Source organism: Pteropus medius, unplaced genomic scaffold (assembly GCF_902729225.1).
Source record: "Pteropus medius unplaced genomic scaffold, Ma_sr-lr_union100, whole genome shotgun sequence".
In the NCBI taxonomy this organism is placed as follows: Eukaryota; Metazoa; Chordata; class Mammalia; order Chiroptera; family Pteropodidae; genus Pteropus; species Pteropus medius.
In genome coordinates, this window is record NW_024344378.1 from 11,134,715 (window position 1) to 11,161,271 (window position 26,557).

At 42.5% G+C, this 26,557-nt stretch overlaps 2 long non-coding RNA genes across 8 annotated transcripts in view; one reads left to right on the forward strand and one right to left on the reverse strand.

Moving 5' to 3' along the window:
* The first annotated feature begins 1,934 nt into the window (after positions 1-1,934).
* LOC120609082 (uncharacterized) lies at positions 1,935-10,074 on the forward strand. Of its 2 annotated transcripts, none has more exons than XR_005654660.1 (3): positions 1,935-2,043; positions 2,826-2,971; positions 9,953-10,074. It is a non-coding gene; the product is annotated as an uncharacterized LOC120609082 (long non-coding RNA). The 2 variants fall into 2 exon arrangements; XR_005654661.1 differs by lacking the exon at positions 9,953-10,074 and adding an exon at positions 4,842-4,934.
* The window catches only part of LOC120609081 (uncharacterized), a 32,835-nt gene continuing 10,312 nt past the window's right edge, over positions 4,035-26,557 (reverse strand). Inside the window, exons 1-6 of one of the 6 annotated variants that reach the window (XR_005654658.1) lie at positions 16,874-17,241; positions 16,299-16,371; positions 11,222-11,461; positions 9,860-10,093; positions 7,999-8,160; positions 4,035-6,360 (exon numbers count right to left, since the gene is read on the reverse strand). This is a non-coding gene — a long non-coding RNA (uncharacterized LOC120609081). Of the gene's footprint in view, positions 6,361-7,998; positions 8,161-9,859; positions 10,094-11,221; positions 11,462-15,032; positions 15,564-16,298; positions 16,372-16,873; positions 17,242-26,557 lie in introns of those variants that run through there. The other 5 variants (XR_005654657.1, XR_005654659.1, XR_005654654.1 and 2 more) reach the window with 5 other exon arrangements.

Genomic DNA, 26,557 nt, shown 5'->3' on the forward strand with positions numbered 1-26,557 from the left:
GGGAATAAAGGAGACAGGATGCGAAGGCCTGAGGACATCCACCCACAGAGGGACAGGCCCATCTTAACAAGAACAGGTTGCGGTCTTCGCTGTTCTAGCAGGGGAATGGAAGAAAGGGAACGTGTCTTCCCTTCCCAGCTCCCTAGTCCTGCGCTGTCTGACCTCAGGCAAGGCAATTTAATAATCATCCCGACGCTTTTGACTTCATAGGGCCTTTCATCCACAGATCTCAAAGCACTTCACAAATACCAATTCATTAACCTTCACAACCCACCCTGGGGGACCAGGGGTGGGCATGTTTCCCCCTGTGGTGGGGACACTCAGCTGGAGGCACAGGGAAAGCAGTTCTTCCTTCAAGGTCACTTGAAAGTTGGCCAGGAAACTCAAGAGTGAGATCCAGAGCAGCTGGCATCAAGGCCAGGAGCTGCGGATTTCTGGGGCCTCAGTTTACCCTCCTCTGTGCTTTTGGGTTGGATTTGCACCTCTGATTCTCCTCACATAGAGCAAAGGAGTGGCACGTTGAGAAAGGGCAGGAAAAGCAACAGCAACATTGCTTACTTATCGCCAGCTGTGCGCTAACCACTTTCACATACTGCGTCTCATTCACTCCCTACAAGAATCCTGTGAGGTGCTATAAACCCCATTTTACAGGGGAGGAAATCGAGGCTATGGGATGTTAAAGAATTTACTCAAGGTCACCTAACTCATAAGCAGTGGAGCTGACAATCTGTTTGTAATAATAATAATAATTATTATTATTCATGAATATTCACAGCCACTCCCCCAAAGCTGCCCCTGAGAACTCTGTTTTCATTTATGGACCTTTCTGCATCTATGATCAACCCATCAATTGAGCCTATGAGCTGTAAGAGGAAATGCTGAGGCCGAGAATGGCAGAAAATCTGGCTCGATTTACAGAGGGGGAAGTGGAGTTGCTTACGGAAACAAAAGAGTAGCTCTGAAAAGAGAGAGGGAGTCGGGGAACATGAGAGAGACAGCTAGGGATGGGTTTAGAGAGAGATTTTAAGGAAATGAGCTCAGCATAGGTGAAGAGATAGACTTGGGAAGCAGCCGCTGTGCGTGTTTGAACTATATCACGGAGAGATGGGGAAAAAAGAATGTTAAGAAGTTTTGCTTTGCATTGTGATGTGGTACCTAAGGGACTAACTGCAATATAGATTTGAACAGCTTCTGAGTCGCTCTTGGATGCCAGCCTGATACTTCCTCAAGTACCATGCTAGGCAGAGGCCGGCAAAATTCGGTTTGCTGCTCTGTGGGTTGCACATCTGTCAGTAGTCCATCTCTGCTCTTTTCATGTCACATTGCCTGTCATCCTCCCATCTCAGCTGAGCTGGACACTTCTGCTTCTGCGCTCCCATGGTAGGTAGAATAGGCGCTGACCACATGCTTTTTACTCACGCATAACTGTTTTGTGATTGAATGCTCCTTCCTGTGAGTAACCTTGGTGGAGTTTGGCCGAACAAGCGGCATAATTGACTCTGCCATCCAGGTGAACCAACACACAGGCCAGGAGGCAGGCGATGTTTGCAGGATGTATTAGTAAGGTAGGTTAACTGCCATGACAAACAGCTCCAAAATGTTGATGGCTTAACATAAGGGAAGATGACTTCTCACTCATGTGATGTCCTATGTTGATATCCCATCAGCAGTTCTCCTGAGCCATGATTCAGGGACTAGGCTTCTGTGGTCTTGCATTTTCCCATCCTCTGAAGCCTTGGAGTCCTGCACATCCAGTTGCAAGAATGGCAGAAAGACAGAGTGTGGAGACAGGCACTGGAGTTAGGATCCAGGCTTAGAAATGATGTACACATCACTCGGCCAATCACGTGGCTCCACTTAACAGCCAGGGTGGCTGGGATGTGTTGTCTAGCTGTGTGTCCAGAAGGAAAAGGAAATCCGGTCTAGTAAGCATAAAGCAGTCTCTGCCACCCTGGAGACTTCACCACAACACCAGGTACCCCCATACCAGCCAAGCTGGAACTCTGCTAGAGGCGTTTCCACAAGCAACCGGGCATCAAGTTTGTGAGCGCCATGTGATTCTCTTACCCCAACAATGGATTGATGAGTAAGCTAGAATTCTCCAGAAGGAAGCAGAGCTTGTTTGGGGAGTTTTGGGGAAAAAAAAAAATGCTGTATGGACCTAGGACAATTGGGAGGCATCCAACATTCTCTGGTTGGAGGGAGGACATGTCTAATTTCATAACTGCCTTTAAACTGATATTGAACAAGGCATCTTTCTCTTTATTCTGTAAAAAAAAAAACAACTACACCCTATATAATATGCAAAAACTGGACAGAAAACGATATCCCACCTAGACAGGAAAGGTGAATGCTAAAACTCCTCAAATTTGTCTTCAATGTCTGTCTAGTTAAAGTTGATCACACTTTCTTAGAATATCCAGTCAATCTTGGGCAAAAGAAAGTGATTTGTTTCTCGTTTTCAGAAAACAGCCTCAGTTCTTGTTCCGTGTGGGGCTGTGGCCTCAGCACTAAAGCTGGTAGGAAACTTCATTTCCCTATCGCCCCGGAGAAACATTGCTCCCTGGGTCACTACAACAATCCCCAAATGTGCGGCTTTATTTGGGAACGCAACTGTGCACAGTCCTTATAGATCGCGGGGGTTTAATAACGACAAAAACCTGCTGATAGCACAGTCTGCTTCCTTTCATTTCCCCCTGAAAATACCAAACTCTGGTTGTTACAGAGAACCAAAGCTGAAATATTCCAAAGCAGTGTCTTGGTTGTTCTTTCTCCCAAGTTTTTTCCTCTGCTGCCCTCATTTACCCCTCCATTTCCATATGTAGAGACAAAAGAGAAAATTCTATAACTACTGGCCTCTGTCCAGGAACAGAGAAGAAAATGAAGCAAGGCAAACAGCAGAGAAAAGTGAACAGCAAAAGAACAAACTCAAATGAACCTGCTTAACGATCCTACCGTGCTGGCCCAGCAGGTGAGTGCTTTGGCTTCTTTTCTTCTTTTTCTTAAATGTCCAGATTGTGGTCTAAATTCTTAGAGTAAAATCGAAGGTTGGTAAAAGAGCTCTGAAAACCCCTACATGGAAATGACTCGCCCATCAATCTGTATCTTGAATCTTTAAAGAAGTCATCTGGTTTGACTCAGTAATTTCACTTGAGACTCTATGCAACGTTAATGGCTTAGTTTGGAGTCTCCCAGAAGCAGAGCCTGAGACAAGGATTTGGTGAAAGCAAGCAGTTTCTGTGGGAGGTGATCCCAAGAAGCATGGTGAGGGAGTGGGGAATGTGGGAAACAGGGATGAGAGGAAAGATGATGGGCACACGGATGAGGTGAACACTGTGGGGGCCTGGGATTCAATCCTGTGAGGACCACCTGACTGATTGTGTAGAATACACCTTTCAGTTGTCACCCGGAGGAGCAGGAAGGACTCTAGAATTCCCATCCCCATTGGTTGAAGGTTGCTCTGAGACATTAACGCTGATGCGTGTCCAGGTTGCACTATAATACCCTGGAATCGAGATTGCACATACAGAATGACCTTCTCTTTTTTAACATGTCTAGAAAAAAGACTGGAGGGAAGCACAGCGAATTGTTAGTAGTGATTCTCTTTGGGCAACAGGAGTTTCTTTGCTTCTTACATTTCTATTTTCATCAAATTTTCTATAAGAAAAATGCATTCCCGTTTTAAGGGAGAAAGCAATAAACTTTATTTGGAAATAAGAGGAAAAAAAATCACCCGCCAAGCAGAAGGGAACTCAAAGCTGGCCCTTCTCACCTTCTCCCTATGCCCAACTTTTATGTGTGTCTAGCATTTCTGGTTCCCTGCTGAATCTGGAACCAACATCTAATGTAAACTAATTTGGGACATTTCTCAGGAATGACTAGGACCTGAAAGTAGCAAGCAATTCCTGATTAAATGTGAAGTTCTTAGGGCACCACAAAGAGAGCAAGAAATATCTATCTTTTTTATTTTTCTTAAATTAACTCATGGAAACATGAACCCATAGTCATGTTATCTAGGCTGGTTCCTCTCTATACTGATTAGCTTTGATGCTTTCTTCAATAGTTGGCCGGTGACTTTGGCATCAGCAAATTTCCTGCTCCTGTTAGAAACTTACCATCCCACTAGAGGAAGGGGACCTCCACATTGGGGAATTTTCTTGCCAATCATTCGTCTAGTAGATTCTTGAGACTTGGGATGAAAGATGTTACCTGAATACAAAGTGCTCTTGTGAAATGCTTTGAAAATGTAAAATGAGCTAGGCTTGAAGGGAGCAGAAATATGACTTTATTCAAAGTAATTTCATTTATTGGAATAGTTACAGTTGGCAAAGTTCATCCTGAAATATTTTCCACGCAGTTTTAAAAAGTTAAATTTCTTGGAATCTTCTCCTTAGACTCTCCAGAACCTCTTGATTTTAAATAATTTCCGATAGATGGAAACATTTAAGTTCTTAAGCCCTTCATTAGTTCGGTATTTGGCTACGGGTCCAGGCTGCAGCGTTGCACAACTGCAGGGGGCTCCACTCCCATAGAAGTGTGTCTTGGAGCTGTGCAATAGAGTCTGTGTAAATCCAAAAATGATTTTCAAGACAAAGTTTTCTTAGAGTTCCTGAATTTGCAATAGGGCTTTTGGATATTCCATTCTGATGAACATGTTCAAAATCCATTATACACTTAAGGATCATGGTGGTTGATCCTCACCCTCCCCAAAGTGTGTTATTCACTGCTAGTTCCTTGGGATACCAACAGGTATTTTGCAAAAGAAAAAGTCCATGATTAAAATTAAGAACGAGTTTAGGAAGGGCTGGCTAAGTCAAGTTAAACAAGGCTTTCTACTGTAGGACTACTGCCGGTCCTAAATATGCTGATATCGTGTATCTTCAAGAATTTCCAAGAGAACGATGGCACTTACGATGTTTCCAGATTTCTGAACACAGAAGTGGCCCACCTCTTCACTGCCCTTTCTGTTTTTGTCAAGGCACGTCGTACAGCCCACAGTCTTCAGTAAGTCCACATTATAGCACCGATGCATATTGGCACCAATAGTCTAGGCGAATGGCTCTTAAACTTCAGTGTGCATCAGCGTCGCTTGGAGAGCTTGTTCAAACACGAATCCTGAGCCTATCCTGAGAAGTTCTGATTCAAAGTAGGGCCTGAGAATTTGCATTTCTGAGTCCTAAGTGATGCTGATGCTACTAGTGCAGGCACCATATTTTGAGAACTACTGATTTAGAGGAATTTAGTGATGCTCCAGAAACAGACAACTCAGAGAAAACAGGAGTGGTTTTCCAGTCACACAGCTGGTTCTTTTGGTTATGGATGTCACATTTTCCCATGAAATTCATGATGGTGAAATGAGACTTGACTTTTAAAGGCTAGGGTTGAAGGCATAGAGGAGCAGATGAGATCTGATCTGGGAGCATGTTTAAACCCAGTCGCAGAGGCTACAGCACAAGACAGAAGTTCACTTAGGACAGGGCTTGGGAGCACTAGCTTTGGTGTCAAACAACCTGCTTCAGACAAACCCAAGAAAATAATCTTTCTTGAGCCTCAGTTTCCTCATCTGTTATATGGGCATCATCATTTTTAGCTGCTGTGGTTCTGGAAAGAACAAATCAGACAGCCTGTATAAAGCACTTGGCACTGTGTTCTGTGGCAGGCACTCAATAAATGGGAGGGAAAAAGATTTGCTTATTGGGAAGAAGGCAAGACTTGGGCACAGGAAGTACAGTCTCAAGATAACAAATTTACTGCTTTACTGAACACTGGGTCCAAGTTCCCTTAAAATACTTTTGTCTGGGATTGGTTTCTTAATATAGAGCTTGTAGGCAACTGTGGAATCCAGGACAGCCATCTCAGAAACTGCCAGGGCTCGTGCTTCTCCCAAAGCTCCCCAAAGCTCACCATGACACACAATGGGTCCTCATTAAATATCTGTTGAAGAATTAACGTATTCAATAGGGAGATGTGACCAGCTTGACCCCAGAAGCCACTGAACAATAAAACACTGAGATGCTGCTTTAGTTAGTCAAGCTTTTTCTTCTCAGAACAAACAAACAAAAGACAGAACAAAACATAAATAAAATCAGATGAGGCTTTGGTTCTGAAAGACACTGAACAGATACACTTGAGTTATCTCAAGAAAAATCAATGACTTCCCCACCCACCAGTGGATGAGCCTTCGGTGTTGGCTTGGAAACAGTGAAACCCTACTGGCCTGAAGCTCTCTGGAGTCCATGGGCAGAGCACACACATTCCAGCATTCCCAGCTGGCCCAGAGGGTTTGAAACCATTTCCTTCTTGGAGTATAGAGCCATCGCTGCAGGTATTAACGCTCCTTCGAAGCCCTCTGCCTTCTGGCTAACATAGCAAGTGGACAAAGAAAAGAGGAGACAAATCAGGTAGCTGTGGGGTGTGGGGCTTGGGGAAGAGGGGTTTTGGAATAGTGACACAGCGCAGGCCAGTTAAGCTCAGCTGGGAGGCAGGCCAAGAGCTGAGCAGATACTCGGCTGAGCAGCAAATCACCTGGGGACCTTTTATGTAAGTTATTCTTAAAAATTATTATTTAATGACATTTTTAGGTACTGCCCTAAACTAGATTCAGAATCTCTGCTCTGACAGTTCCTTTTAGAGGTTCCATGATGAAAAATCTTGCAGAAATCTGTTTCTATTTCTGTTTCTGACCATTGGTCTGAGCTACCTCCAACATCAGGCCCCTCACTCAGGGGTCTCAGAGTCTAGAGAATTCCTCTCCAAGTGCTTCCCTCGGAGGACCAAACTGACAACAATGACAAGGAGAAATGTCCTTTGACAAACATACAGCATGGAAAAGAAGAGGAGCTAGAAAATTCTCATAAATTCTTCTCATGGCTGCAGCCATGTTTCCCTATGTACATCTTAGAAAATATTTGTCTTCAAAAATAATTACAAAGAGTGACTAATGTAGAAGAAACATGTGCCATTAGATCCGTTTAGAAAATGCCAAGATTCTTCCTTTTGGCACTTCGGCTCCCAGGAAGAAAAATTGGGGGAAGGGGACCCTTTCAGTATCTCATTAACAGATGAGGAGCCAGATCTTACAGCCTAAGGAGTGGCGAATGACTCCCACCAGCTCCTCTCTGGCTGTCTCCGATGCTCATGACAGTACCTCTCAGTATGGCAGGCCTGTAGTATTATCTCATTTCATTATCACAACTCTCCTATGAAACGGTCAGCCACCTGTTTCTATAAATAGTTTTATTGGAACATGGCTTCTGCCATTCCTTTCCATATCATCTATGGCTGCTTTTACTCTACAACAGCAGGGTTGAGTAGTTATGACAAAAACCTGCAAAATCTAAAACATTTATTATGTGGCACTTTACAGAAAAAGTGTGCTGATCCCTGAAATGGGTCATTGGTTCCACTTTATAGATGGGGAAACATGAGTACAGAAAGGCTAGTGTGTCACCTAAGATCATTTAGGTTAAAAATGACAGTGTCAGGGATGTCTTTGTCCCCAGAGATAACTATTCTGTGCTTCTCCCCCACCTTACACTGTACTGCCTCCTGCTCTGTCACATTGATCTGTTCCTACTACACCCGTCAGCCAAGAAACATGTTCATTTGCTCCCAATAAAATGTCTCCAGCTGACCATCACACAGAGGCTCACAGGAGATTATGGAGTCCCAGCGTGGTGATAATACCACCCACCCTCTTCTCCTTTCCCAGATCCTGACAACTAAGCTCCCAGCCTGCCCAGAGTTTTTAAGATAGAGGAACATCCAACATGGACAAAGGTAGCATTTTAATATCCAGATCAGCTTGGGGCTACACTGATTGGGGAAAAACTAAAGAAGAGCCAGGTAGCCCCAAGCCAAAGACAACAGCCACCCTTGGCTGAGCAATACCCCCAGGGAGCTTATCTCTGCTCTGATCTCTGACGACACACCTACATTTGCCTTGTCTGCCATTCTGTCCTTACCAATGTTTTTCCACCCAGCTTTTGCTTGATTTACCTGTAGCTATTGTTTATGACTGAGCTGCTCTCCTGTCCAGAGTTCTCATTTGGTCCAAGTTTCTGCCCATCTGGCCTTGGCTCACACTTGAACATGGTGGGTAACTGGCCACTCCACAGTGGTCTGTAGCTCCTAAGGAATGTCAGAACGATGGTTCTACATCTTGAAGAGAAAACCCCAAGTTACCACGCATATTTGGAGACCAAATGTAGTGTACACATTCTGGAAGCTGCTTGTCCTCCATTCTCTCTTTCCTTCTTCTCCCTGGCTTGGAAATGATGAAAACTGGAGGAGCCACCAGGGACCAGGATCTAGAGACGATGTGTTAAAGAAGAAAGAGAGAACTGCTCCTCCAGTCTGTTCCCTGGATGATCTTGTGGAGCAGAGCTGTCCAATCTGTCTTCAGACTGTCATTAGAGAAATAAATAAATTCTATTGTAGTTAAGGTTCTGTGTTTTGGGGTCTGTTTATTACAGCAGTTTAGTCTATACAACACACAGGAACATGCTTATGCTATAATGCTACTTGACAAAGCATTATACCCAATTGTGTACCACATTATATTAAATTATATCACATATTACATTGTAAACAATTGTGTATATTTACAATATAATCTCAACCACTAACAAATAAACAAAGAAAATGCCCAGGAGAAAATATGTCAAAAGCCTGGCAACAAAGGAGACAGGAAAAGCCAAGTCAGACGTTGTTCCAGAAGGAAATTAGGTAGTGTTATCTCTACAGACATTGACCTAGTACTTATTGAGCACTACTTATGTTCCCCACAAGGAGCTAGAAGAAAGAGGAAGAAAGACATACTCCTTGTTTGTGTGAAATTTACAGTGAAGCTAAAGGAAAGATACTTGTAAATAATTGCAAGTATGAATGATATGAAAAATTTATTCTGTCCTTTCAGTGAGTCTTTATCCAGATATTGTAACATTGGTGAGATGTAGGGTTTTGAATAATCTCAACATCCTCCACGCCTGGTAGAAGCTGATGGTTCTACCCGGAAGTGGTCTATCCCTTCAGCCATCTTTAACTGGGCAGAAGGACTCCAAGAGCTTCCATTTCACATTTCTGCCTCTCCTCTTCAGAAACCTCATTCCAGCTTCCCTGTTCCTGGGCTAAAAAAAAAGAAGAAGAAAAAAAAAACAAAAAAAAAAAACTGGAAAATATCCCAGCCCCATTAAGCAATCTGTGTCAAGGGAGCCCTCCTTATCTGAGAACACATGGTTGGCTGTTGGGTTGCCATCTTGGGAAAACCAAGAGTGTCTATTTGGTTTGGGTTTGGGGGAAAATCAAAGAAAGCTGAACAAACACATGAGTGGAAATTTGGCACTTGTCTTACACAGTAGCTTGAATTTTTGTAGCCTTAAAAAAAGTGAGAAACTCTAGTGTTCTGTTTAGCAGAGTCATTAAATGTCCTATAAGAGCTTGTATGAGTTAGCGAGAGGCAGTGAGTTTGCTGTTGAGTAATACTGGGTGTTTACTGGAGACGTTATCTGCCTATCTGTTCATCTACCTGCCCAGCTCACAAGTCCAGCTCTACCAGGCACTGCAGGGCAGTTCTGTCCACATACCTGTCAGATTCCATTTTTCACCAGAAGCTTCATTAAGAAATAGAGGCTGAGCATTCTTAAAAGCACTTTAAACAGCTAAAAATAATGAAGGAAAAGTCAGTGCAATTAACCAAGCTCTTGGCAGTACAGTTTGAATAGTGAAGGAAGTAATTATGTGCCCCAGGCATCCATACATTGTATTTGCCACATCATCAGGCCACAGTAAAAAAATACCTAAAAGCTGTGCACCTCGCAGCACATGAATGAGACGAGAGTTACCTTGGTGAATTCCTTACCTTCTCTTTCTCCATAGAGAAGGCTGAATCTTGCAAGGTAAAGTCTGCAGTTGTTTGCTCACTACTTGTTCTTCCCTTCTTCCTTACTAACAGAAACAAGATTTTACTCAGACCGACGATGTGCCCAGATAAAAGAACATATTTCCTGGTCTCCTTTGTAATTATAAGTGGCCAATGAAAAGTCAGTTGAGGCTTCTTGAAAAGCTGTTCTTCTCCTCTTTCTTCTTCTTCTGCCTGGAACATGAATGTGATAAATGAAGTTGCAGCAGCCATCTCGTTATCATGAGGCAACCTTGGAAATGGAATGCATAAGCTTAAGAGAGATGAGCAGAAAGATCGAAGGAACCTGGGTTGCTGATGACCATGAAGCTGCCATCTTGCCAAGGGATTCTCAGCCTCTAGACTTTATGTTACATGCCATAAAAATAAATCTTTAATTATTGATTACAACTGTTAATTCAGACATGTGTTTCCAGAGCAAGTCTAACTTTAACGGGTACAACGTACATTAAATTTCTATTTCTCCCACAAATCTTTCCAAGAGCCCCAAGAAAACTTCAATCATCGACTGAGGCAGTCGCTCATCAATGGACTTTTACTTAATGCCCACTGGAGGCCCAAATATGTGGTCCACATAGGGGGATGAAAAGATGAGTATGCCTGGTGACTGACCCTGGGAGCATGCTCCTTGACTCCCCCATTAGAATGAGCTGCTCTCCCCCACTGAACTTTGAGTCTCTGTTAGAGCTGTCTTGCAATAGAGGAAGCTGCTAAAAGGCAGAGAACCTGCCTTGTTCATTTTGATTTCTCTCACAGTTTCTAGCGCGATGCCTCTCCCATAGGTGCTCCGCATCTATGGCAGGGGTGTATAAAAGTTGAGCCTTCAGCACAGCCCAGCTTCTTTAAGTCACTGCCCACATCTGACTGTCACCGTATAAAAAGTTGCCCAGTTCTGACTCAGGGTTCACTGATAATGACTGTATCTTCTCCACCCTTGTGTTTTGGGACTCAGTCCCCCATTCCATTCTCACCCTCTTCAGACATGATACAGAGGAAGATGGGGTGTCCCCTCAGTTCTGACTCTGCCTCTCCACCCTGGCCTTGCTCCAGGGATGGCCTTGTCAGATCAGCCAGGTCCCAGCACCCTCAGACAACGAGCACATTTCATATCCACAGGCCTGGCCACAAGTATTCAAGGAGAAGAAATCATCAAATCTGCCAGTCAGTGACCCATTCGATCAACTGGCATAGAGGTAGATAATCTCTAAAGATTAGGGGTTTCATCAGAGAGGAGCCAGTGGGCCTCCCGTGGTACATCTCTGGGGGTCATTTTTAGCAGTGGAATTAACGGGCTAAATACACCATTTGTCCTTCTCCAGTCTTCTCAAACACTCCAATGCGCCAGTTTCCAAGCCAGTCATGGGCAAGGCAGGCCACGTGTTGGATCCTTACTCTCACCAGCTGGCGTGGGGGGCATCAAGTCTTCCTGCCCAGGCCCAGATCGTGGAGGAGAGTGGTGCGATTGGAATATCAGCTCCATTCCTTTCCACCTCTGGGACTTCGAACAAATTAATTAACCAGGCTAAGTGTCAGTTTTCTTACCTGTAAAATGGAAATAACGTATCCGCCTTACAGAGCTGTTATAAAGATTAAAGGAGTCAATGCACAGTAGCGCCTGATAGTCTGACTAGAACATAGCAAGCTCTTAGGAAATGGTAACTGTCATCATCAGTATTGTTAAAACCTGGCATCACCTGTTGTTATACCTGTCTCATAACTTGGTGAACGTTAAACATATTTTTGATAAAGAATCCCAGTTAGATTTTGGGGGAGAAAGGAGGAATAATTTTTAAAAGTGACCTTTTCACTTATTTCTCTCAACTTTCTACTTTACTTCTCATTCTTCTCTCTGGTGATATTATTTGTCCTTTAGGTCATAAGGAAACAACGAAATGGCAGTCCAAGCTCTCGTTCTTGCATCCTTTGCTCTGAGCATCTTTACCTCCCACCATCTGACTGGGGTCGACTTGCTGATTTTTTTCTATTATGAAGTTTACAGTAGAGGTTCAAGTTACCTGCCCACTTAATTCCCAGGCCGCTCCCACTCATGGATGTGTCTGAGGTATGGTGAGACAGGCAGAAACATAAAGATACTCGTGGGAATAAATGTGTAAATGTAGTTAGACTTTATTTGGGGAAACTGGGCTTTTGCCGCCATCCAAGTTCAACAGAGATGGCTATGCAGACCAAACAGTGGTTAGTCGTTGACACCAAAACCCATATGCAGCCCAAATTAGACACAACAAATCGGGAGAAAGAATTCTTAAAAATCCAACCCTTGCCACCCCACCCCTCACCCCGGTCTGCTCTAGGCATCCAAAGTGAATGGAAATACTCATGCCAGGAGGAGATGGGAGGCCAGAGCGGATTCTTCCTCGGGCTACAGCAGGTGGAAAACACATTTGCTAATGCAGAGCACGTTTGGGGATTGAGGTGAAAGAATTGGGAATGCTTATGAGTCAAGGCCCTCAGTGCTGCCTCCCCTCTATTCCCGCTAGGAAAACCGGCCCAACCCGAGGGCTGGATCATCTGCCAATGCTGCTGATACCAAAGCAGAAAAACTCCGGGACTCAGAGGCTGTAAGTCTGGCCGAGGCCAAGCATGCAAAAGCCTGCAAAAGCCAGACAGGGACGTCCATAAGTGGAGTGGGTAGCCTGAGACCAAAATTGCTCAGGGGACTGTGGTGGACCAGAGGTGGCAGGCCCTGCTGGAGCAGAGAGCCTCCCGCCCACCAGGGGGCACTGACTGTGTAACCCTGGCTGGTAATAGCTATGAAGAAACGTAGGTCTAGTGCAGCCAGATCTTCAGATGTTTTAAAAGATGCTGTAAAAGCTTCTGAATTTCAAATGTTGGCAACTGATTCAACACATTGTACAACGACTGTGTACAGGCTTAGAGCTAACAAATCTGTCGGCTGGATCCAGTTTGCAGGGCAGCCCGCTTCTGAACTTTGGGTAGGGGATGACTTTTATCTTACCTCTGAAGCTTGGGGTTTCAGGGGGTGGGCTGAGAGCCCACATGTATCCACATTCACTCTTCTGCCCAGATCTTCCTAACACTAAATTAATCTAGCCTAAGAACTCCTTTGCAGCTTTGAGAACCGTGAAGCTCAAAAATCAAAGTATGAACCCAGACAAAAAGCTTCCAGGTAGAAGCCTCAAAGATTAAACTTTATTTTTATTTTTTATGTATTTTGTCATGTCCCAGAATGGTTGGCCATGTTAAAATCACAGGTGGAATAACAGTCACAGATCCTTTATAGCTCCCAGGACAGGACAGGCTTGAGAAGGAAAGGAGACATAGTAAGTGACACACCCAAGACCACCCAGGAGGCCAAGGGGGCCTAGTCAGGGGCCAAATTTATGTCTCTCCTCCTCCTACTCTTAGTTTGAGGCCTGTATTCCCAAGCCATCCCTGGAATTTGGAATGTTCCGACAACAGCTCTGTTGGACTCTTTGGGGAGCCAAGTTTGGAGGGAAAAAGCATGGTGTGTGGGCGCGAAGAGTAAAGTCGGAAGCTGCTCCATTGGCAGGGTTGAGAGGAAACCCCTGTCTCCAGCAGTGGGATACGGTGGCACCTCTAAGTCATTCGCATCGACTAAGTAAGGACTGTCCATGGGACCCCAAACATAGAAAAAGCCAACGTGTCTTGGGGTGAGGACTAGCATTGGAAAACACACTGCTCATCAATCCCAAATTTCAGGCCAGTGCTGCAGCGACTTAGCCAGCCAGGACTTCTAAAGGTTGGCGTCCCTCTCCCCCTTCCCAGTGCAGCATGGGGAACGGGAAGAAGAGGAAAGCAGGAAACAAAACAAACCAAAAACAAAAACGAAGGCAAGGTAGAGCTCCCAAGCTTGTGATTAAGCCCTAAAGGGCCGCCTGCTAATCACCGCCGCCGTGGAGCGGCTCTCTCCCCAACACCGCATCGCTTTTCCAAAGTACCTCCCTCACCCACAAGCGCTCCCAAACCTTTCACTTCGTTCCCTAGAGCTTAGACACTGGGGCTGCTCGGAAAGATCTGGGAGCCTGCAGAGCATTGTGGGTACCAACATGCAAATGAGGAGCACAACCAAGCGTGTCCCACATTGCTTCAGAGGACCTGAATTTTTTATGGCTTGTATGTGCTTTTTGATGTTTTCATTGTCTCCCAGCATAACTGATATGCATTCCGATTCTGACAACTAGAAGTCGTCAGGTTTTTTGTTTTTCTTTTCCTGGAGCTGGTCTTCTCTACCTTAAGAAAGCTAAACAAACAAACAAACAAACAAACAAACCCAAGAAGGATAAAAAACAAAACAAAGAAAATCCACCGTAACAAACCGAGGTTACTTTAAGAAGTGAAATATTTTGAGCGATTCAACCACAGATGCAACCAGGAAAGGAAAACATGTTGATTTTCTTAAATTCCTTGGAGGTAAACCGTGCCAGCTTGCCTACCTCCCTTAAAGGGACAACTTCCAAAAGGAGGAGAGGAGGAGACAGTGATATTTTAAAAATTTGATGGTGGTCAGTGGTAGAGAGCCCGTTTCAATTATGAAATACACCCTCCCCATCGGTTTGCACTTGCTCTTAATTAGTTTGGGGAAGTTCATTTGGAAAAAGTGAGAGCCTTCCTGGACCGCCTTCCCTGTGCATGCGTGCACGCGTGTGTGCGCACACAAACAAACACACACACACACACACACACACACACACACACACACACACATACCAAGGACTAAGTGAACTCTTAAGGGAACAATTCTCATTTTATAGCCATTCTCCTTTAAAGAATTCATCACCCATGCCAATACCTCAGGTTCAGTGGTTTTTCTGGTTTGGCTAAGAGAAAGAATTACTGGACAATTCACAGGAAAGTCATTTCTGAGAGAATCCAGCCAATTCCCCGCCCTCCTCCCGCCCCCACTCCATTTCTCCAACTTAGGTGACTCAGATCATTTAGGTAATGGGCTGGATCAGGGAGGGCCTGTCTGAACCTGGACGTGGCCCTGCCAAGCATTCCAGTTTCATTCCAACCTTAACCACGCAAAGAGAAAACAAGGAAAATCTTGTAAATGTGAACACAATGGCAATATCTGTAACAAAAATCCAAACAAACCTTGCATTTTGCTCACCTCATGCCAGGTCTTGCACTCATCCTTCCAGCCTCCACACCTTCCTTTATCCAAATTCACTGTCATTCTTTACCTTCAGTACCATATTCCTGTGCTTCTTTCAGCCTTGGACAACTTGTCAACCAAGGAAGGGCAACCTCCCAACTCCCCAGTGCCCACCTCCCCAACCGCCATATCTTAGGCAGTTGAGACCCAGTCGTTCTTTCACATCTCCCTTTGGAAATTCTTCCGCCCCCAGTCCTCCAGCTTTGCTGAAATTACTCCATAGCCTGGGGGATGGCTACAGTTTCCCCCTGCTCGTCAGAACTCTGATAACTTCTATCTCCACTCCCAGCTCCTAGAAGCTTGCCTTACACACCGTCAGTGTTCCAAAGTATTTCTGAATGAAAGAATGCAGCTCTTCATTGTTTCTGAAACACTTTCAGACACTTTGCGTTTAGTACCCAGTAAAGGCCTAAGAGGTTGGTATTAGCATTTTTATTTCACAGGTGATAAAACTGAGGCTCTAAAAGGATACACGATTTGCCCAAAGTCCCCAACCGTTAAGTGCTCAAAGTCCAGCGATCTCCCAGTGACCCAGGGACACATCGCTTCTACAGCGTAGACACCTCTCAGCCCTCTTCCATTTCTAACAATATTTTGGGGACCCCCACAATGACCCTGCCAGATAGATATCGATAATGACCCTGTTTTGTAAATGTAGGGTCGAGTAGCATATCCCTGTATTTCTAATGCAGTTCTATTCTCTTTTTCCAGAACCTTCTTTAGAAGATCGCAATAACTGTAGGGCTTAAAACTGAGTTTGATCCCTCACTGCATAAGCTCATGGGGGTGGAAGGGAGGTCAGTTAGTAACTTGAAGAAGTCATGTTAACCTTTTCAATGAGAAAAAAAAAAAAAAAAAGCCTTTAGGGACTTAATTCACCAAACCACCCTCAAGACCACAGGAATTTATGATCCTTCTAAATATACCCAAGTGAGTCTCCGGAAGTAGTCAAAATCCAGCTCCGTAAAGCATATAAATGCATTTAAAATAGCAGTAAATGTTTCTACCCTTCTATTTTTTTTTTTTTTAATGACTGAACGTCCCCCAAATAGGCATGTTGGCAGCCACTGCTTTAATATTCACATTTAACTTATCAGGGTATAAATAGAAGCACAGTAGGCTCATATGCCAGATCTTGGTTTATTTGCTTTCAATTTCAGAGCCAGACAGTCTTGATTTTATACTGACAATAAAAATAAAGAGAGGCACGAGTGTTCTCACCTCACCTTCGGCTCCCAGCCCTCGTGTCCTTCGGCATGTCCGGTCTTCTCCTGCCGGTTCTCTGAGAGGTCTCCTATGGGGGACGGAGAGAGATGGCAAATGGTCTCAGCTTTTCAAATAATGAAAAGGAAGAGGGCTTCTTCAGAAAGGCTTTGTGGCTACGGTTAAGGCTCTAGGAAAACTCAACTGGCACAAATTAGGGTGGACACAAAAAGAAACAATATTCTTAACTCCACATAAAAGCTGTCCCAACTTCCCCCATCCGACCCCTCCCCGGCACCCTCACATTGCTTAGATTTCAGGCCCTTGAAGAAAATGTAATTCTTTTGACATTTAATAATGTCTGTTGACGTGCAACATCCCTGCTAGGGCTTTTCATTTCTTTCTTTCTTTCTTTCTTTCTTTTTTTTATTAAATGATGTAAGTTCTGTAACTGATACCAGTTGTCATCAAACATCATAAAGCCAATCATGCCTCAAGTCATCAATATTTATTGTCCCTGGTGGGGGAGAGGCTGTTTTCAGTTTGGGGCAGATGGGTTTCATTTTTAAGTGGAATAGTTAAAGCAGACACACCTAGTATAAAATGTCAGATCAGCAGTTCTGCATCTGCCGACGTGGCGCAATTGAGATGTTCACACAGCTGAAAGAGAAGATCGGGGAAGAGAAGGTGATAGAGGGAGGAGAGAGAAGGAGGGAGGAGAGAGAAGGAGGGAGGAGAGAGAAGGAAGGAGGAGAGAGGGCAGGCACAGACAGAAGTAATGAAAGTGGGAAAAGGGAGCAAGAAAAGAGAAAGACCAAGAAGAGCGTGCATGCTCATCCGATGTGGTGCATTTACATGAATAAGATCTTCTTTTCTATCGAAGAATATCCAAAAAAATACTTGGGGAGGTGAAGAGAGACACCATGTCTGGAAGGACAGGCTGAGGACGGTAGCAAAAATGTAAGTGAGAGAACATAAAAATGAAGTAGAAGAGTGTGAGAGAAAGTAAAAGAGCATGTGACAGACAGGGCAAAAGAAAATAAGGTAAAAGACGAGAGAAAGTGGAAGACAAAAGCTGAGAAGGAGAAAGAAAAAAAAATGAGAGAATAAAATAAAAAGTGAAAGAGAAAATGAAAAGGGCATGGAGAGGTCTGTAGAGAGAGAAGGGAGAAGAGGAAGTGGGTGGACAAGTGGGGTCGAGGGATCCGACCCCGGGTACCAACCTGAGCAGCAGGGCTTGGCAGGGGACCGGGGAACGGGCCAGCATCCTGGAGGACTTGGGTAGGCTTTGGGCAGGCCAATCCCAACCGGAGGCAGCCAGGAGTGGGTGGGGTTTGTCACCTGTGCCTCATTCCCGCTTAGAAGTTCTCAGCTTACACGGCAAGCCTCTGGAGGGCTCTAGAATCTTTTTCTCACACTCTACCCTCAGGAAAGCCCCTGAGTATCTCACTCACACTGAGACGTAAATGACTGACAAGGCCTAATGGGATTCTTCTGGCTAGGCTCAAGTTTTCCTTGTTCGTTTTTAGTTCTGATGGAAAATTCTGAGACATCTGCCAGCCAGGAAAGGAACATGTTAGGGGATGTGAAGCCGATGGCCAGAATTTCATCCCACGGCTAAGTCTATTCTGGCTCCTGAATATTCTGTGGGGGCCACACTTTGCAGACTCAAAGTTCTTCTTCTTTTTTTTAATTTCCTTTTACTTTTGGAGGAATAGGTGGGGGGAGGGGAAGTGCACCTTAGGCCTAGGTGGCCCAGGACAAACTTGGGACCTGAGGCCTCTGCTTGGGACCCCAGTCCTGGGTTGCTAAACAGAAGAACCAGAAAGTGAGACCTCCAGGGGACAGAGGATGAAGAGCCTCGTCCTTTGTCCTTGAGATTCAATGGCACTCTTGCAGAGACCGGAAACTAGAGAGAAGAAGGGCCAGGAACAGACTCGTTGCTCCGCACTGTTTGTGAATGCCCATATCCTGCCCACGCTGGCTTTTGTGCTGACGTCAACATCAGAGAGAAGAAAGGAAGAAGGAAGGAAAAACCTTAATAAAGAGTTTCCAAAAAAGCTCCTGGCAAAAAATAAATAGGTCAAACCTCAAAGCAGCCCAGCACACTCTTCCTAGTGGTCCAGCCCACCGCTTGCATTTTGAAATTACAGGCTTTTGTGTTTATGTAACCTGTTCTGTGAGGTAGGCTGGGGCAGGAGCCCCCCACACAGCCTGGATGAGGATTTGGATGCACAGAGGGTTCCTGCATGGGGTTCCAGAGCATGTCAGTAGCATCAGAGGAGCCAGATCTAAGAATCTCACTCATATCTGCCACCTTCTTTCTGTCCTTGGAAAACTGAGAGGTGGTTCAGGGTGGGGTGGGGTAGGGGAAGGGTAGGTGTTAGTGTTCCAGGGCCCACAACAGGCCTCTTTTTCTCCCACCCTATTTTGCATATTCCTAAATAGAAAGATACTGCACTCTATAGTCCCCTCTCCTAAAATTTCCCATTCAGTATGATCAAGTGCCAAGACCTGAATGCCATCTTGGTCTCTCTCCTGTCGGCCCACATCCAGGCAGCTCTTAAAGATAACCTGGCAGTTCATTTACAGCTGCACTGAGTGAGCCACTTGAAATGGTTCCATGCCATTCCTGCCCAAGCACCAAGCTGACAGCCCCAGAGCTACCGAGGACAGTGGCTCCTTGTGTCTCTGGAGAATGGTGCTCCCTTGGTCCTGACTGCTGGCACGTGAGCTGGCTGGAAGGTTCCTGTTTGCCCACATTTTCACTAACATTTTGTCTTTTCTTTCCGACTTTTCTCATTTTTGCCAGTTAGCATCTCGTTACTATTCTAATTTGCATCTTTCTAATTATGATGAGGTTAAATAGTTCTTCATAAACTTATTGGCCATTTAGCTTCCCCTTCTAGGAGCTATTCATATATTCCCATTGGATAGCCTGTCTTTCTTTTGTTAAATTGCCAAATCATATATTCTAGAGTCTATTCCTTTGTTGGTTTTAGACAATGTTAATTATCTCCTCTCAATCTGCCACTCATCAGTTAACTATGGATCTGGCGGCCATGTTTAAACAGATATTTTTAATTTTGATGTAGTCAAGATTACTGAGTTTTGCCATGTGGTTTATGCTTTTGGTATCTTATTAAAGAAATCTTTACCACCCTAAGGTCAAAAAGATATTATTTTACATATTCTTCTATTGAATATGTAGAATTTCTCCTTCACATTTAGGTCTTTTTTTGTGTTCATCTTTGAATGTGGTTTGAATTAGAGCCACGATTTTATTCACCTTTATCCAGTGAGCCCATTACTCCAACAGAATCTACTAAATAATTCATTTCTTTTCCTCCACTGAATCCCGATGCCTCTTTATCATAGATGATGGATTTCTGAATTCTTTTGTTTATTCTATTTGTCTGTGTGTCTGTTCCTACACTAGTAACCCACTATCTTAATTATCTTGTCTTTGTAGAAGGTCTCAATATCTAATAAGACAAAGTTTCCTTTCTTTGCTCTTTTTTATTTTTCAAAATTACCTTAGCTATTTGTGTATTTTTATTTTTTTCTGAATTTTAGAGTATTTACAAATGTCAAAAAAAATTATTGGAATTGATTGAACAGAATTTAAAGAATTAATGTGGGCAGATTTGACATCTAGGTTGCTCTATTCATAAACATATTCAATGTCTCCATTTATTTAGGTTTATTTTATTTAAATTTTTTCTCTGTAAGGATCTTATGTATTTTTAGGTAATCCCCAGATACTCTTGGTGATGAAAGGCAGTGGTAGACTATTATGAATTGTGACATGAGTTGATTATATTTTTCTAGTAGGTTATCACTGGTATAGTGGAAATTCAATGATTTTTTAAAAATTTTTTTTGAAACTCGACTTTATTGACACAAAATCTATGGATAATAAGATGTATCCATTTTAATTATAGGAATTAATGAGTTTTGACCCATGTATATAACTATCATCACAATGAAAATATAGAACATTTCCATCACCCCCAAAAGTTCCCTCATTCCCATTTGTAATCATTCCTTATCCCTTTCATTCACCCAAGGCAACCACTGATTTGCTTTCATTCACTATAGATTAGAATAGCCTTTTCTAGAATTTTATTTTCTAATTATTCTTTGATAGTACATTGACCCTCTATCATGAAATATTGTCAAATTAGTGTATTAGATTCACTTTTATGTTTATAGACTCTTAGGATTTTTTACACAGACAATCAAATAAATCCTCCAAATAAGGAGAATTTTGCTACTTCCTTTTTAATTCATATGACTTCAATTTAAATTTTTTCTTTCCTGTATTATTGCAATGGCTAGGACCACTAGTACAATATCAATTAGACACTGTGAGAGTAGACAACTTTGCCCATTACCAACCTTACTGAATAAGTTTTCATCTTTCACCATTAAGTATGATGTTAACTGTAGATATTTTTTGTAGATGACCTTTATCAGTTTGAGGAAGTTCTTTCCTACTCATAATGTCGAGAGTTATCATAAATGGGTACTGAATTGTATCAAATGTCTTTTCTTTATCTATTGAGATGATTATATGATATTTCTTCTTTATTTTATTAACAAAGTGAATTGTGATTATTGATTTTTAAAAATTAAACTACCCTTGCATTCCTTGGATAAATCTTTCTTGGTCAGAATGTTTTATCCATTTTACACATTATTGGCTTAGATTTACTACTGTTTAGTTAATAATTTTTGCATCTCTTTTATGGTCTGTAATTTTATTTTCTTGTAACTTTTTTTTTTTTTTGCCTTGTTTTAATACCAGCTTCATAACATGAGTTGGGAAGTGTTCCCCTTACTCTATTTTTTGACAGAACTTGTTTAAAATTAATGTCATTTCTTTCTTAAATGTTTGGTAGACTCTACCAGTAAAGCCAAGATTTTTCTTTTTTCTTTGTGAAAAAGTTTGTAATTATAAATTTGTTTTTTAAACTGATTAGGATATTTAGGTTTTCTATTTCTTCTTGAGTCTTTTTTTTGTATTTGGGTCTTCCAGGTATTTTTTCTATTCTATTGCTACATCTTCAAGTTCACTGATATTTTCTTTTGCTGTTTTTAATCTACTGTCAATCCCCTCTGTAATTTTTCATTTTAGATGTATTTTTTTTCTCTAGACAGTCCATTAGGTAATTTTCATACCTTTCATTTCTCTCATCATTATGTTTACGTTTTGATTTAAATCCTCAGGAATATTTATGATAGCTGCTTTTTAAAAGCCTCTGACATTTTCATGTTTGTTTCTTTTGATTGTTTTTTTCTTCTTTCTTGGTTATGGGTCATATTTTCCTGTTTCTTGCCATTTTAAGTACTAGTTTTTGAATGCTGAACATCATAAATTTTATATTTTTGCATCCTAGATTTTCTTGTGTTTCTCCCAGCGTGCTAGATATGTCTCACAGACAGTTTAGTAATGTGCAAATCAGCATGGTTCGTTTGAAGGTTTTTTAAAGCTTATGTAATCATGGATTTAAAGTAATCTTTACTCTGGGCTACTTTAGTGTTATTACCGAAGTGTGACTTCACTGAAAATCCCAGATGTTCAAGAAGGACTCTCTTCTTTAGTTAGTCAGAACTCAAGTGTTTCCCAGCCCTGTGTGAACTCTGGAAACTATTTACTTTGCAGGTCCCCAATATTCCTTTCCTGGTCTCGTAGAGTTTTATTCTATGTGTGCATATTTTAGTAATCAGCAGAAACTCATGAAGTTCTTTCTCATTCTAACCTCCTTCCTCTCTGGTTCTCTGATCACAAATTCCAGTTTCCTCAGCCTCATTAAACTCTGATCTCTTTCTTCTAAACTCAGTGAGGCAGCCATAAACTGCTTGAGATCTACCTCCTGTGCTATATTCCAGAATGTTCCTCCAGGCAGAAGGTCAGGGATTCTGGGGTTTACCTCAGTTGTTTGGCTTTTTTTAGAGATTGCAGTCCTGTGCTGCCTGTTGTTCAATGCCTAAAAACAGCTATTTCATATATTTTATCCCATTTTCTAGTTGTTTATGATAGGATGGTAAGTCCTGTTCGAGTTACTTCAACGTAAGTAGAAGTCAGGAATGACATTTTTTTCATTGAGCTATCCAAATTACTTTTGCATCTGGCAATCTTGCCAAACGCATATGAGCCATAAGAGTTTTTCTACTGATAATGTTGGATTCACTATGAAAATGATTATAATCACTTATAAGTAAAGACAGTTTTTCTTTTTCTTTTTTAAATTTCTGTGTTTTGCTTCTTTTTCTCATATGGTAGTATTGGACAGGATACCCTATGTTATATTGTTTAAAAGGATAGCATCTATCTTTGGTTGGCAATCTTAATGGAATATATCTGAAATTTTTTTTCATTAAGTTTAGTTTTTCCTCACATTTTTGGTATTGAGTATTTATCAATTTAAGGAGAGCTTTTTAATAGCACCTTTTATTCTGAGTCAAAAAAATAAGATGTTGAACTTTATTAAAATCATCCTGGACATATTGAGATAACTATATAATTTCTTTTTTAGTATGTTAATATAGCAAATTACATTACTAAATTTTCTGAGGTTAAGCTATCTTTGCACTTTGACATATACCCTACTTTGTCATTATTTATTTTAGCTACATTGCTGAATAAGGATGGCTAATATTGTTCTAGATATTATACTTTTTACTGTAGTTATCGAATTGTTCAAATGAAGCATACTCTTCTCATAAAATAAATTTAAGACAGTGTTCTCCTTGAATCTGATTACTGCTAACGATGACTCCTCAGTGATGAGTTTTGAGTATCTATTAGGATGAAAGAGCATGAAGAGCTGTGGGTGATGAGTGCTTTGCCTTTCTGCTTCCATTTTATTGTTGTGAGCACCTCAGACAGGCACACTGTGCATGCGAACAGAGGTACTGGGCCTGGGTTCTTAAGTGTATGCACCAGCTCTGCCTCTGAAAAGCTATGCAACCTTACAAAAGTTATTTAACCTCAATTTCCTCATCTAGATAATGTGAATAAGACTAGTATCCGCCTCATAGGGTTGTTGTAAGAATTAAATAAGGTGATGAATACAAAGCACATAGGCAAGGGTAAGGTGAGTTACTGCATGATGATAGGAGCCGTGATTTACTGACATTTACCAGTGCCAGGCCCTGTGCTCAAGGCTTTTCATTTAGTTCTGCATTTAGCTCTCCCAGGAGTCCTGAGAACAAGCATACATTTTAATCATGAGGAAACTAGAGTTGGCCCTTGAACAACACAGGGGATTGGGGTGCCAACCCTCCCACCCGCGCCCCTGCAGCCCCTGCACAGTCAAAAATTTACATATAACTTTTGACCCCGCCGAAACTTAACTACTAATAGTCTCCTGTTGACGGGATATCTTACCGGTAATATAAACAGTCAATTAACAGATATTTGGTATGTTATATATATTATATCCTGTATTCTTACAATAAAGTAAGCTAGAGAAAATGAAATGTTATTAAGAAAATTATGAGGAAGAGAAAATGCATTTACAGTACCGTATGTATTCATTGAAAAAAATCCACATGTAAGTGGACTCCTGCAGTATATATAAATTTGTGTTGTTCAAGGTCAGCTATACATTATAGCCCTTACCATGGGAGAGGCCTACAGGTAAGCTCTCACTTTCTCTGTTGATGGACATGGAAGCTGATGTCCAGAGAGAGGTGATGGCTTGCTCATGGTCTTTCTAATTATAGAAACAGCACTGTTCCAGACTGAGTCCACAGCTTTCTTTGCTTTCCCCTTCTGCTTCTATTTTACTGTTGGGCTAAAAAAAAGAAAAAAAATTTAAAGGCAGTCTTCACCATTTCCTTAGCAGTTGGAGGCCTTTGTGGGTCCTGAGAGTGAGGCCTAACACTGGTCTTAAATGGGCGCGTATGTGTGTGTGTGTCTGTGTGTGTGTATTGTCCCTTCCCAGAACAATTCATTTCATACCTTGAAGCCTTGTGCTGGGTTTTTTTTGTTGTTGTTACAAACTATCCCCATTTCACAAGTAGCCTCAAGCAACAATTAGTCCTGCATGTAATTTCCGAATCAAATGATAGGTTTGAGTGAGAACTGTGCAAGCAGTATGGAAGCAGATGTAGCCTGAGGTGAAGTCACTCCCTGTGTTCAAGGGGAGACCAGGAGGGAGTGGAGGGGAAAAGGTGGGTGCACAGCTCGATATATCGGTATATGGCCCGGAGCTCTGAATTAGGGGCTAAAAGAGTGGAGACCCCGTGTTAGGCACAATAATTACCCCAAAGACGTCCACACCCTAATTCCCCAGAACCTTCAACTTGGCAAAAGAGACTTTACAGAGGTGATTAAGGTTAAAGACTTTGAAATGGGAGTGCCTTGGATTATCCAGGTGGGTGCAATCTAATTGCATGAGTCCTTAAACGTGGAGAACCTTTCCAGACTGTGGATAGAGAGGTGTCCTAATGGAAGACGGGTCAGAGAGATGCAGAGCTGCTGGCTTTGGAGATGGAGGAAGAGAGCAATGAGCCAAGAATGCAGTGGCCTCAAGAAAATGAAAAAGGCAAAGAGGTAGTTCTCCCCTAGAACCTGCAGAAGGAATGCAGTCCTGCTGACACCTTGATTTTAGCCCAGTGAGACCCATGCCCAAGTCCTGTAAGATACTAAATTTGTGTTGTTTTAAGCCGCTAAGTTAGTGGTATTTTGTTATAGCAGTATGGACAATGAATATAGCCTGGCTCCGACTATGCCTTTTACGAGCCCTGACACTTTGGCTGTGCCGCTGAATTCCCCGTGAGCCTCGGTGCCTTCATCAATAAAATGGGGACATATTCATTTTTTAAAACCTAAAACATTCTAGGCCTGGTCAGCCCACAGGGACAGGTGAAGTTAGTTTAACCATAAGATACAAATGTGTAACTCTGCCTCTACCTGCTGAATCAGCAGGCACCCCACAGGCCTCCTCCCGGTGAACCTTCCTGGAGGACAAAGGCCATGACATCTTATACTCTGGGAAGCAGCCTGTACCTTTCTGGTGAGGTCCCACATGTCTGCTTCAGCTCAGCCCAACTGAAAGGATGGACTCTGCTCTCAGTCAATCTCACAGCCCATACAGCAAGCCCCGTAAGTGGTGCTCCAGCCTCATTGCTCACTGGGATCACGGGGGAGCCCTTGAGAACACAGAATCCCAGGCCCCATCCCAGACCCACTAAATCGAAATCCCCATGAGACCCTGCAAACTATCATTTTGCAGGACATTAGGAAATTTGGGAGAGTGAAGATTTTGTCTGTGTCCTTCTTATACAGGTATGCCTTGTCCTATTACACGTCACTTTATTGTGCTTTGCAAATGTTGTGTTTTTTTTTTTTTTTTTAACAAACTGAAGGAAAAACCTTACACCAGCAAAATGATTATGACTCGTTTTGCTGTGGTGGTCTGGAATCGAACAGGCAATATCTCTGAGGTATGCTCGTAGTTATATCATTTTTATACCATCAGGGGCAAGTCATTTGTTCTTTTGCGGGTCTCATTTTTCTCATGTATAACCTGAAAGTGTTGAACTAGTGATCTCAAAGCTTCCTTTCATAACTAAAGATCTTTCAAGGACATTGTATCTTTCTTTTATTTTCCGAAGACATCTTAGGATTTTATCCCATCTCGGGACCATTGTGGCAATTGTCCGCTTTCTCTGTAGGAGGCCGTCATTGTAGATTTGGGGTCCTGGGATGGATCTAAACTAAGACTATGGCATGGCCCAGAATTTGTTTTGAAATATGTAAACACATATTTAGTTTTTAAAAAGGTAAAATAAAAACAACTCCACGAGACATTCTGATGAAAATTCAGAGATGAAAACCAATACCTGCAAACTGCAAAGGTGCAAGTCGGTGTGCCAGGCATGGGGGAGGGCCTGGGTGGGGGTGGGGTGGGAAACCAGAAATGCGGAAGAGTCGACCTCTTTCATCTTCAACAAGTATAAAGTCAACCTGCTCTGCTCACCTCCTTAGGTTAGTGTGGGAAGCCAACAAAGTGGTCTACTTAGATCATTCTATAAACTGTTGAGTGGTACACAAGAGTAAAGAATTCTGCTTCTTCTCCCTTCTTGAGTGTAGACTCTTAGCAGGCCAGCCTTCTCGGACAAAGTTGCCATTTTAAGAGAAAAACGAAGCCCAGAGAAAAAGAGGTGACTGGTTCGGAGTTATGATAACCTTCTCTCCTGATAATCAGAGTTATTCATCTAGTTATGCCCATTATATTAGTCAGGATAGGTTAAGCTATGCT